Below are 14,111 nucleotides of genomic sequence, written 5' to 3'. Positions count from 1 at the left end.
AGAGCTTGCTTGCTCTTCCTCTTCACCATGTGAGGACACAGCGAGAAGGCAGGCCAGGAAGAGACTTCTCACCCGGAATCAAAAGGCTGGCACCTTGATGGTGGACTCCCAGCCTCCAGAACCATGAGAAATAATTATTTATGGTGTTTTAGCCACTCAGGCTATGGTGTTTTGTTTTTAACTAACATAACCTGCAAACATATTTACCCCTCACTCCATGTGAGCAATGACTGCACTGTTTAAGGTATCCAGGACACATCAGAGAAGGCAAGATCTACCGTGCACACAGGAGAGGACGGCAGGCTTCGGGGACCTTTCGGGGACCTTGGGCAGGTCCTCTAAGGGGGCCTCGGATGCCCCATGTATAAATGGGAGTTGATGCTCGCCCTGCCTCCTTTTGAGAGCCGCAGAGAAAGGATGGCGAAGTGCTTTGTGATCTATAAAGTTTATTCCAATAAGAAAGGAAATTTGTAAGCGCTCCAGGATGTCTGTCTATACGCAGATACACACACACCACATCACATATCAAACCTGGCTGTGTGTTCTCACAACAGTGCTGCTCGACAGCACCCCTGGGCCCAGACCCCCAGTTCACCCTCCAGACAGTTCATCCTCCACTTCACACAAGTTGTGTCCCTAAGCTACTGTTCCTCTAGGAGAGGCTCCTCCCAGACCTAATTTTAAAGATTTCCTAGGAGCTGGACTGCAAAGATATTTAACCTTATCTTTTGCCACTTGAGCTGCAATGGGAATCCTTGACCTCACTGGATAAAGAAAAGCTGAATGTCATTCTAACATGCGGACAGTGAGGCCCTACCTGCCTTCGCTGGTCCACTGTTTCATTCCACTTACATGAAATATCCAGGTAAATCCACAGAGACAGAATGCAGATGGGTGATTTCCAGGAGCTGGGGGAGGGGAGTATGGGAAATGGCTGCTTAGTGGGTGCAACATTTTATTTTGGGGCAATGACAACGTTTTGTAAGTACCTAGAAGTAGTGGGTGCACATCACTGTGAATATACTAAACTGAATCGTCCACTCTAAAATGGTTAGTTTTGTTGACTTTCACCTCACCTAACACAGCGACGCTGGGGCGTCAGAGGGCTGCCTGAGCACTAGCTGTTATCCCGGATGTGCTCCTTGACTCCAACAACAGGAGGGCCTGGCTCTTAGCCTTTTGTACCCTTGGTGTGCAGAGTGCACTGGATGCGAGGTGGAATCAGAGAATGCGGGGACTTGAAAAGACTTCAGAGGTCATAGAGCCGATGCTCCACTGACAGAGGAGTGAGGGGACAAGGCGGCCACTCCCTGGCTGAGGGCCTTTTCTGTGTGTCCTTCAGGGATACCTTTTTCTTTCTTCAGAACGAGCATGAGGAAGACAGAACCGTGCCCCTTGTCACTGAGCAGATGATTGCCGGAGTGTGATGGGCTGTAGCAGAGGCCTTGGAGGGGCACACAGGGCGCTCAGGAGCACAGCAGGGGCACGCATTCAGTTAGGATTGTTTCCAGTTGTGCCAAATAGAAACCTCACTACAGGCCTTGAGCACTGGGAGTTTCTATCCTCCACGTTACAGGAGAACTAGAGATGGGCAGAACAGGGCAGGTGTGGTGGCTCTATGGTGCCTTGAGGGACCTGGAATCTTCTGTCTACTCTGTCTCAGCACGTGGCTCTCAGCCATATGGTTGTAATGTGTGTGCTCCATTCTTGGCATTGCATCTGAGTTCTAGGTGGGAAGAAAGGAAGCATAAAAAAAAAAAGGTAAAAGGCAGATATGAGCCCAATCTATTCCTTTTTCAAAAAGCTTCCCTAAGAATCTCCATCTGGCACCTTCCTCTTACATCTTATTGGCCAAGACTGGATCACATGACTGCTGCTAGCTACAGGGTAGTCTTGGGAAATGGGTACTTTTAACTGCCCTGAACAAAACTGGGATTCTGTTAGGAAGAAGAGGAGAATGGACAGAGAGAAGTCAACTGTGCAGAGTCTGCTGGAGACACCTAACCCTCAGTAGAGGAGCTGGGGTTACCCAGAGAAGGATTTCTGGAGGGTGTGAAGCCAGAGATGAAGCTTAAAGGATAAGCAGGAGTTACCCCAGGGAAGGAGGGGCGTTTACAGGAGTTCCAGTGACATGAGATAGCAGAAGTGTATTAATTAAGGTAAGGCTAGCTACTGCAGCAAACAAAGAGCATATAACAGCTTAAATGCAAGGGAAGTTATTTCTCACTAATGGATTATCCCAATCAGTGGACAGCTCTCTTTCATGCTGTAATTCAGGGTCCTGGGTTCTTCCATCTATGGCTCTGCCATCTTCAACATGGAGCTTCCAAGGCTGGAAGAGGAAAGAGAATGAAGAGCATGCAGAGGTTGATGGAACAGACCTGGATGCACATATATCACTCGTGTTCATATTCCACTGCCTAGATCTTGCTCAAACGGCCACATCAGGGGAGGCTGGGAAATATAGTCTGTCTACATTCCCAGGAGGAAGAGCTAGCCAGTTTCTGCTACAATGATTAGGAAGTGAGAAAATGTAGTGTAAGGTATGAGACATGACCATAAGCAGTTTAGTGTTGCTGAAGGTCAAGGCAGAGAGGAGTGGGGATGAGATTAGAGAAGCAGGAGGAACCAAAGCACAATACTAGGGACCATTTTTGGAGGTCCTGCTCTGCGCTAGGCAATACACTTGGAACTTGACACATATAATCTCAATTATGATAATGCACCTGACGTTTGGAAGAGCAGAGGTGGGAGATCTATGTTTATTTGTGTTACGTAATAATTCTATTCCCTAACAAGTGTAAAGAGCTTCACTGTGTGCAAAATGCATGCACATATGCAACATTTAATACTTGTAAGAATTTGGTGAGGATAATGTTCCCATCAGTCCTACATAGAGTTGGAGAAAAATGAGGCTTTGAGAGGTGTAAGAACTTCAGATAGGTCCACCTCTTAATAAGCACATTCTCCACTATCTTACCTCTCAGAGAGGGTCATGTGTCATAGGGAGGAGTCTAGACTCGAGCCAGAATGTGTTGAAACCCTGGGATTATGGCCAGTGGGTTGGGAAGAAGCCGTCCCTTTCTGATGCCAAAATTGGGCTCCCTCAGATTTGCTTGGACTTATCTGTAATCAGCCTCAGGGGGCAGAAAGGACTTCATGAAACCGTGAATGCGTCCTTCTTCGGGCAGCACCTGGCTCTCCCAGGTGAGGAAGGTCTCCCTTTTCAGAGGAAGGGGACGGGGAACTTCAGTGCCCCGCTCTGAGCCCAAAATGGCCTCCTCGAGGACCTTGCAGCTCTCCTACCCCTCCACTGCTGGCCTCCGCTGTGGCCTCGGAGGACTAACACCGGGAAAAGAGGGGGGAGCGCAAGCGGGGCTGACATCCATTAGGCACAGTAACAGAACACTTTTAAAGGCCCACAAAATATTTTAATTAAAATCAGAAGAAAAAATAATGAGATCGAAGAAGATATTTTAATATATAATATTATATTAATCTATATACCAACATAGTCACAAAATATAATTTTCAATGTTTTTTAATGGAGTAAGTTCCCCACAAAGGCAAAAGTGCTTAGTCTATGAAATTCATTATGAGGGTGGTGTGTGAAAGTGAGGGGAAGAGAAGAGGGGTGTGTGTGTGTGTGCGTGCGGGCGAGCGCACGCCCGCGGTCTCTCAAAGCAGAGATTGAGGACCCAGGACTTGCGGCTCTCAACTCTCCGGCCCTTAGACTTAGGGTCCTCTTTAGGGTCGCAAGCTCCCAGCGTCCATCTCGCTGAACTCCACGCACCGTGACATGCACTAAGGAACCTGGAACCTGGAGCCAGGCGCCCACGGCCCGCGTGGATCTGCCGCACGCGAGCCGCGCCCCTCTCTTTCTGGCACAGCGCCCGCAGGGCTCAAATCCCCCTGTGCGGGAGCCGGGCGCAGGGCAGCAGGACTAATCCTCGAAACAGCTCCGGGAGGATTACCCTGGCCTCTCAGCGGCGGCGGCAGGGCTCGCCCCCGGGGAGGGGAGGCCAGAGCCTGGAGGCCGCCCAAGGCTGGAAGTCTGCGGCAGGTGAAGGCCAGGCACAGCTTCCCAGCGGGGCAAGGCTAGGAGGAGGTCCTAAGGGGCGGGGCTAAATCAGAGGAGGGACTATGCAAATCACGCGAATTCCAGCCACTGAGCTGAAGCTTGAAAAAACGCAGCCTGGGGGAAAGAATTTAAATCATAAAAATTTAAAAGTATGAAATGTGGAATAATCCCTTAAGGTGCTTATTTAACAACCAAATCATTCTGACACAATGAACCATATGTGCAATGTCCTCCCCCCCACGAATACCCCCACAGGTACCTTCTTTTTTAGTTGCCCTATCACCTATTTTTTAATCTCTCAGTTGTTTTTCTTACAATTTGAATAAACTAAATAAGCAGTGAAGTTGTTCTCCAGTGGGTGACAGAAACACAAAACCTAGTCTTCTGGGTATCCATACTGTGGCTGGGGAAAATGTCTGATCCTAAAGACGGGTGGGTTTGAGCAGAGAAGTAAGCAGTATGCAAATAGGCTTTCTGGTATGCTACCGTTTATGCAAAGAGACATAATTTAGATAAGAGGGCCTGGTGTACTGTGGGCCAGGAGACGCGGCATGAGTATGGGTCATGAATGGAACAGCAGGATCTGGGTAAATCTGTAACTAGAGAGAGCTGGAACTGAGTGGCGGATCCGAGCCCACACACAAGAGGCCACTGCTCTGACAGCCGCTCCTCACATGTGGGTGTCAAATGTGGTTTGTGCGCGCAGCTGAGAAACTGAACTGTTAATGTGCTTAATTTTAAGTAATTTAAAAATAAATTTAGAAATTGATAACCCATTCCGTTATTGGAAAACAGGTATGTGTGAGACAACTTGAGTGTATGAATTTAATTTTTCAATGTAAATTTTGTGAACCCTAAATATAGACCACGTATTTCCAATAAAGGCTTAGCATCCAAATTGAAATGTGCTGTAAGTGTAAATACACAATAAACTTCTAGGACTTAGTATGAAAAAAGAATTTTTCAAGCAACTCATTAATAATTCTTTATATGATTACGTGTTGAAATGATATTTTTTGGTACATTGAGTTAAGTAAATATATGATTAAAATTAATTTTACTTTTTTTTACTTTTAAAAATGTGGCTACTAGAAATTTAAAAATCACACGCATTGCTCACATTATATTCCTATAGGGCAGCTCTTCTCTAGATGTAAAGCTGCTAAGAGGGACCTAACTCTGGCTTCAGGTGGAAAAGAATTAGCAGGTGGGGCAGAAGGCTCTCCAGGGCAGAGCCGAAGGTGGGTGGGTGGGGGGCACTGGCTGGAAGGGGAGTGGGGGTGGGGGTAGAGACAACTCCATCTGGCAATGTTAAACACGTGTTTCACGGGGCAGGCCATGTCTGTTATTTGTATCATGAGGCTTAGGTATCTTAGATACCCCTAGGTCTGTATCCCTGAATACCAATGTCTCTTAAAATGGCCTATGTAGCAACTGTCTCTAAGGTGACCCCCATGATCCCTACGCCTGGTGTTCACACCCTTCGTAACTTCCTCCCCTTGCGCGTGGGCAGAACCTGTGATTTGCTTTTAACTAGAAGACAGCAAAGGCGACAGGAGGGATGTGATCGCGTGTGCAGGGACACGATTACATTACAGAGGATGGTAAAGCTACGATACCATCATGCCGGGGCAAGCCCTGCTGCCTTTGAAGAAACGGGCTGCCATGTTGTGAGCCGCCACATGGAGAGGACCATGCAGCAAGGAGCCAAGGAGGCCTCCAGTCAGCGTCGGAGAACGGAGGCCTTCCGTCTGGCAGCCTGCAAGGAACCCGCTGCCACCGCGTGCGCTCGGAAGCAGATCCCTCCCTAGTCAGAGCCGGGACGAGAACCCAGCCCTGCCCAACACGGTTCTGTTTTTAATTGAGATGTAATTCACATACCACAAAATCTGCCCTTTTAAAGTGTACAATTCAATGGTTTTTAGTATATTCACAAAGCTGGGCAACCATCACCACTATCTAATTCCAAAATATTTTCATCACACAGAAAAGAAACCCCATTCCCATTAGCAGTCATTCCCCATTCTCCCCTTGCCTGGCCCCTGGAAACCACTAACCTGCTTTGTCTCTATGGACAGCTTCATTGCTGCCTTACAGAGGACCCAGTTCATTCGTGCCCACACTGCCGCCCTACAGAAACTGTGAGATGATAAATGTGTGGGGTTTTAAGCCTCTAAGTTTTTGGTAAAATTATTACACAGCAATAGACAACTAATATAGATTTTGGTACTGGAAATGGGGTGCTGCTGTAACAAATACAATCACAAGTTGCTTAACGAGGGGATGAGCTTCTGAGAATGCGTCGTTAGGCGATTTTGTCGTGTGAACACCACTGAGTCCACTTACACAAACGTGGATGGTCTAGCCTGCCACACACCTAGGCTGTATGCTACTAATCTTATGAGACCCCCATCAGACGTGCGGTCCATCGTTGACCAAAAGGTTGTTATTCAGGTGCATGACTGTACCTGAAAATGTGGCAGTGGCTCTGGAACTGTGCAGCGGGCAGAGGCTGGGAGAATTTTGAGGAGTGTGAGAGAGAAAGCCTGGACTGGCTTGATGAGACTCATAGTTGAAATGTGGCCTGGAGGACTCGCCAGTGAGCTTTCAAAGGAGGTGAGGATTTTATTAGCAGCTAGAAGAAGGAGACCCTCGTTAAGTAACAGCAGAAAGCTTAGAAAAATTGTCTCCTGCAGTTATGTGGAAAACGGAACATGTAAGTGATAAATTGGTTAATATAACTGAGGAGATTCCCAAGAAAAATGTTGAGGTGCTGCCTGGTTTCTTCTTGCTGCTCATAGCAAAATATGAGAGGAGAGAGAAAAATTGAGGGAAACACTGGTTTAAAAACTACGGGGAAGGAATCAGGACTTGACGACTTTGAAAATTCTCAGCCTCCCCACATAGCAAAAGATGCTGAAATTAAGAAATGGCCTCCAAGCACATGGAATAGAGATAAACCCTGGTCTTGAGAAAAAGCAGAAAGTGTGACTATACAATCTTTTGTTAAAACATCATGAAGATCAAAGCATCAGAGCAGGATTGAGTCACAGAAAGGGCACTTTCAGAAATTAAGAATGTGCCTCACAGAACCTCTTAATCCAACAATGGGGCCTCAAGGAAACCAAGTGAGTTGTCTGTCGGCCATCTCAGCAGGAGCTGGGGAGAAAAAGGTTTATCTCACAAAGATCTGGGTGTGACTTTTGCCTAATGGAAAGAGCCTCATAGAAAACCACGGAAGACACAAAATTTTTGAGAAAGCTATTTCAGCAAGTGCACTGCCAGCTTGGACTGTAAGGGTCAGAGAGAATACAAAATGAAAGGAGGCTGTAAGATCCACAAAATTCTACTGGCAGGAAGAAAGCTGATAAAACTACTCAGCCGCAATCACATGCGACGTTTCATGAAAAAAGAAGAATGACCCAGAGAGGAGAAGCCCGGAGCAAAGCCAAGAGACATGGAATTAGTCTCAGGTCTTAAAACCTAATCAGGGAGTGACGTCAGCATCATGGCAGAGTGAGCTGTTCCCTTAGTCTCTCCCAACTAAGATACAACCAAAAGGACGTTCATTAACCAACAGAGGACACCCACATAGCACAAAGGAAAGTCGCAGCTCTGTAGCGGACCAGGTTAGCAAACACTTATTACAACATTAAAGATAAAGGGAAGGGAAGCATCAAAAATAACTATAATTTTATGCATTTATTTTTCCATCTTTAGTTTCATTTATTTTTTGAACTGAAAAGGGAAGATCTAGGTCCAAGCTAAATGGGTTTAGTAATTTGTCTGAAGTTGTTAGATCTTCTCCTTTTTTTTATTGCAGTAACATTGGTTTATAACATTATGTAAATTTCAGGTGTACAGCATTATATTTTGATTTCTGTGTAGACTGCATCATGCTCACCACTCAAAGAATAATTACAATCCATTACCACACACATGTGCCCAACCACCCCTTTCACCCTCCTCCTCCGCCCTTCGCCTCTGGTAACCGCCAATCCAATCTCTGTCTCTATGCGACTGTTTGTTGTCGTTGTTTTTATCTTCTACTTATGAGTGAGATCACACTGTATTTGATTTTCTCTCTCTGACTTATTTCACTTAGGATAATACACTCAAGGTCCATCCATGTTGTCACAAATGGCCAGATTTCATTGTTTCTTATGGCCGAGTAGTATTCTATTGTGTATATATATCACATCTTCTTTATCCACTCGTCCCTTGATGGGTACCTAGGTTGTTTCCAAGTCTTGGCTATTGTGAATAATGCTGCAATGAACATAGGGGGCATGTATCTTTACTCATTCATGTTATCATGTTCTTTGGATAAATACCTAGCAGTGGAATAGCGATATCATATGGTAGTTCTATTCTTAATTTTTTGAGGAATCTCCATACTGTTTTCCATAGTGGCTGCACCAGTTTGCACTCCCACCAACAGTGTATGAGAGTTCCCTTCTCTCCACATCCTCTCTAACACTTGTTATTTCCTGTCTTGTTAATTATAGCCATTCTGATGAGAGTGAGGTGATATCTCATTGTAGTTTTGGTTTGCATTTCCCTGATAGTTAATGAGGTTGAACATCTTTTCATGTGCCTGCTGGCCATCTGTATATCTTCTTTGGAAAAGTGTCTCTTCATATCCTCTGCCCATTTTTTAATTGGTTGCTAGTTTTTTTGTTGTTGAGATGTATGAGTTCTTTATATGTTTTGGATATTAGCCCCATATCAGATATATGGTTCGCTAATATCTTCTCTCATTTGTTAGGTTGTCTTTTCCTTTTGTTGATGGTTTCCTTTGCTGTGCAGAAGCTTTTTAGTTTGATGTAGTCCCATTTGTTTATTTTTTCTATTGCTTCCTTGCCTGGTCAGACATGGTATTCAAAAAGATCCTGCTAAGACTGAGGTCAAAGAGTGTACTTCCTATATTTTCTGCTAGGATTTTAATGGTTTCAGGTCTTACCTTCAAGTCTTTAATACATTTTGAGTTAATTTTTGTGTATAGTATAAGATAATGGTCTACTTTCATTCTTTTGCGTGTGGCTGTCCAGTTTTCCCAACACCATTTATTGAAGAGACTTTCCTTTCTCCAGTGTATGTTCTTGGCTCCTTTGTTGAAAATTAGCTGTCTATAGATGTGTGGGTTTATTTCTGGGCTTTCAGTTCTGTTCCATTGATCTGTGTGTCTGTTTTTGTATCACTGCCATGCTGTTTTGATTACTATAGCTTTGTAGTATATTTTGAAGTCAGAGATTGTGATGCCTCCAGCTTTTTTCTCTTTTTCTCTGGATTGCTTTGGCTATGCTGGGTCTTTTGCTGTTCCATGTAAATTTTACAATTCTTTGTTCTATTTCTGTGAAAAATGTTGCTGGAACTTTGTTAGAGATTGCATTGAATCTGTAGATTGCTTTAGGAAGTATGGACATTTTAACTATGTCAATTCTTCCAATCCAAGAGTATGGGATATCTTTCCATTTCTTGTGTCTTCTTCAGTTTCACCAGGGAAGCATCTGGTCTGGACTTTTACTTTTTGGGAGGTCTTTGATTACTTTTTCTGTCTCCTTACTGATGGTTGGCCTATTGAAATTCTATATTTCTTCTTGATTCAGTTTTGGAGTTTTATAAAAATTTATCCATTTATTCTAGATTATCCAATTTTTTGGCATGTACCTTTTGTGGTATTCTCTTATAATCTTCTGTATTTCTGAGGTGTCCATGGTAACTTCTCCTCTTTCATTTCTGATTTTGTTTATTTGAGCCTTCTCTCTTTTTTTCTTGGTGAGTCTAGCTAAAGGTTTGTCAATTTTGTTTATCTTTTCAAAGAACCAGCTCTTGGTTTCATTGATTTTTTCTATTGTTTTAAAATTCTCTCTTTCATTGATTTCTGCTCTGATTTTTATTACTTCCTTCCTTCTACTGAGTTTGGGGTTTGTTTGTTCTTCTTTTTCCAGTTCCTTTAGGTGCACTGTTAGATTGTTTATTTGAAGTTTTTCTTGTTTCTGTATTAGGGCTTTACTGCTATAAACATCCCTCTTAGAACTGCTTTTGCTGTATCCCATAAATTTTGGGATGTTGTATTTTCATTTTCGTTTTCATTTGTCTCCAGGTTTTTTGGATTTCCCCTTTGATTTCTTCATTGACTCAATAATTGTTCAATAGCATTTTGTTTAATCTCCACATATTTGTGGCTTTTCTTATTTTCTTCCTGTAGTTGATTTCTAGTTTCATTCCTTTGTGGTCAGAAAAGATGTTTGGTATTATTTCAATCTTCTTAAATTTATTGAGACTTGCTTTGTGGCATAATATGTGATCAATCCAGGAGAATGTTCCATGTGCATTTGCAAAGAATATGTGTTCTCCAGTTCTTGGATGCGATGTTCTGTAAATATCTACTATGTCTGTCTGGTCTAATGTGTTGTTTAAGGCCAATGTTTCCTTATTGATCTTCTGTTTGGATGATCTATCCATTGGAGTAAATGGAGTGTTCAAGTCCCCTACTATTATTGTGTTACTGCCTATTTCTCTTTTTATGTTTGTTAATAATTGCTTTATATATTCTGGTGCTCTTATGTTGGGTGCATAGATATTTACAAGTGTTATATCCTCTTGTTGGATTGTTCCATTTATCATTATGTAGTGCCCTTCTTTGTCTCTTGTTACAGTTTTTGTTTTAAAGTCTGTTTTGTCTGATATAAGTATTGCTACCCCGGCTTTCTTTTCATTGCCATTTGCATGGAGCATCTTTTTCCATCCCGTTACTTTCAGTTTCTGAGTGTCTTTAGGTCTGAAGTGTAACCACTTCATTTTAATCACAAACTCACAACACAAAACAGAATAATTTGTGACAAGAATAACTTAGATGGGGAAGAAGAAAGGGATGAAACCTGCTTAGGCTAATGGAGATAAGAAGCCATCAGAAAATGGACTATCTCATCTATGAGATATTTTATACAAACTACATGGTAACCACTAAACAAATAATCGGAACAGAGACACAAATGATAAATATAGAGAAACCTGAGAAAACCATCATAGAAAATCACCAAACTGAAATGGCAGTCAGACATACACTGGAAGGGAAACAAAGGAAATATAAAACAATCAGAAAACAAGAGATAAAATGGTAGTATTAAGCCCTCATATATCAATAATCACTCTAAATGTAAATAGATTGAATTCTCTAATCAAAAGACATAGAGTGGCTGGATGGATTAAAAAGCAAGACCCAAAAATATGCTGCCTCCAGGAAACACATCTCAGCTCTAAAGACAAACACAGGCTCAGAGTGAAGGGATGGAAGACAATACTCCAAGCAAATGATAAACAAAAGAAAGCAGGTGTTGTCATACTTCTATCAGACAAAGTAGACTTCAAGATAAAAAAGGCAAAGAGAGACAAAGAGGGGCAGTACATAATGATAAAAGGGATATTCCACCAAGAGGACATAACACTTATGAAAATATATGCACCTAACACAGAAGTATCAAAGTATATAAGGCATCTATTAACAGACCTAAAGGAGAAATTGACAGCAACACAATAATAGTAGGGGGACCTCAACACCCCACTTACATCAATGGATAGGTTGTTCAGACAAAGTCAACAAGGAAACAGTGGTCTTAAATGAAATACTAGACCAGATGGACTTAATAGATAGATAGATAGATAGACCATTCCATCCACAAACAGCAGAATACATATTCTTCTCAAGTGAACATGGAACATTCTCAAGGATAGACCATACGTTGGGAAACAAGGAAAGCCTCAATAAATTTAAGAAGATTGAAATCATATCAAGCATCTTTTCCAACCACAATGCTATGAAACTAGAAATCAACCACAAGAAAAAGGCTAAGAAAGTGACAAATATGTGGAGACTAAACACCATGCTACTAAACAACAATTGGACCAATGAAGAAATCAAAGGGGAAATCAAAAATTATCTGGAGACAAATGAAAATGAAAGTGTATCATACCAACTCTTATGGGATGCAGCAAAAGCAGTTCTAAATGGTAAGTTCATAGCAATACAGGCACTTCAACAAACAAGAAAAATCTCAAATAAGTAATCTTAAACTAACAGAACTAGAAAAAGAAGAACAAACAAAGCCCTAAGTCAGCAGAAGGAGGGAAATAATAAAAATTAGAGCAGAAATAAATGAAATCGAAACCAAATAAAGAGTAGAAAGGATCAATGAAACTAAGAGCTAGTTCTTTGAGAAGATAAATAAAATTGAAAAACCCTTAGCCAGACTCACTAAGAAAAAAAGAGAGAAGCCTCCAATAAATAAAATTAGAAATGAAAGAGGAGAATTTACAATAGCTACCACAGAAATACAAAAGATTATAAGAGAATGATATGAAAAACTATATGCCCACCAATTGGATAATCTAGAAGAAATGGATACGTTCTTAGACTCATACAACCTCCCAAAACTGAATCAAGAAGAAATAGAGAATCTGAATAGATCAATCACAAGTAAAGAGATTGAAACAGTAATCTAAAACAACTCGTAAAAAACAAAAGTCTGGGACCAGATGGCTTCTCTGCAGAATTTGATAAAACATTCAAAGAAGAGTTAATACCTATCTTTCTCAAACTATTCCCCAAAATTGAAGAAGGTAAAATGCTTCCTAACTCATTCTATGAGGCCAACATCACCCCAATCCCAAAACCAGACAAGGACAACACAAAGAAGGAAAATGATAGGCCACCATCACTGATGAACATAGATGCAAAAATCCTCAACAAAATATTGGCAAACTGAATACAGCAATACATTAAAAGGATCATACACCATGATCAAGTGGGATTTATACTAAGGAAGCAGGGATGGTTCGACATCTGTAAATCAATGTGATACACCACATTAACAAAATGAGGAATAAAAATCACATGCTCATCTCAATAGATGCAGACAAAGCATTTGACAAGATCCAACATCTATTTATGATAAAACTCTCAGTAGAGGCTGGCCCTGTGGGCTAATGGTTAAGTTTGGTGCTCTCTGCTTCAGGGGCCAGGGTTCAGTTCCTGGGCACAGACCTACACCACTTGTGTAGCCATGCTGTGGCAGCAACCCACGTGCAAAATAGAGGAAGACTGGCACAGATGTTTGCTCAGGGTGAATCTTCCTCAGACAAAAAGAGGAGGATTAGCAACAGATGTTAGCTCTGGCCAAATCTTCCTCAGCAAAAAACTCCCCCCAAAACCAAAAACTTCTCAATAAAATGGGTATAGAAGGAAACTGTCTCAAGCTAATAAGGCCCTATATGACGAATTCACAGCCAACATTATACTCAATAGTGAGAAACTGAAAGCCATCCATCTGAGAACAGGAATAAGACAAGGGTATCCACTCTTGCCACTCCTATTTAACATAGTTCTGGAGGTCCTGGCCAGAGCAATCAGGCAAGAAAAAGGAATAAAAGGATCCAAATTGGAAAGGAAGAAGTGAAACTCTCACTGTTGGCAGATGACATGATTCTACATATAGAAAACCCTAAAGAATCCATTGGAAAACCATAAGAAATAATCAACAACTACAGCAAAGTTTCAGGGTACAAAATCAACTTACAGAAATTCAGTTGCATTTCTATACTCTAATAACAAACTAACAGAAGGAGAACTTAAGAATACAATCTAATTTACAATCACAACAAAAAGAATAAAGTATCCAGGAATAAATTCAATCAAGGATATGAAAAACCTATACACTGAAAACTATAAGACATTATTGAAAGAAATTGAAGATGACACAAAGAAATGGAAAGATATTCCATGCACATGGATTGGAAGACTAAACATAGTTAAAATGTCCATTCTACCTAAAGCAATCTACAGATTCAATGAAATCTCTAACAAAGTTCCAGCAACATTTTTCACAGAAATAGAACAAAGAATTGTAAAATTTACATGGAACAACAAAAGACCCAGCATAGCCAAAGCAATCCAGAGAAAAAGAGAAAAAAGCTGGAGGCATCACAATCTCTGACTTCAAAATATACTACAAAGCTATAGTAATCAAAA

The sequence above is a fragment of the Equus asinus genome, chromosome 22 (assembly GCF_041296235.1).
Source record: "Equus asinus isolate D_3611 breed Donkey chromosome 22, EquAss-T2T_v2, whole genome shotgun sequence".
In the NCBI taxonomy this organism is placed as follows: Eukaryota; Metazoa; Chordata; class Mammalia; order Perissodactyla; family Equidae; genus Equus; species Equus asinus.
Note: the sequence above shows the minus strand (reverse complement) of the source record.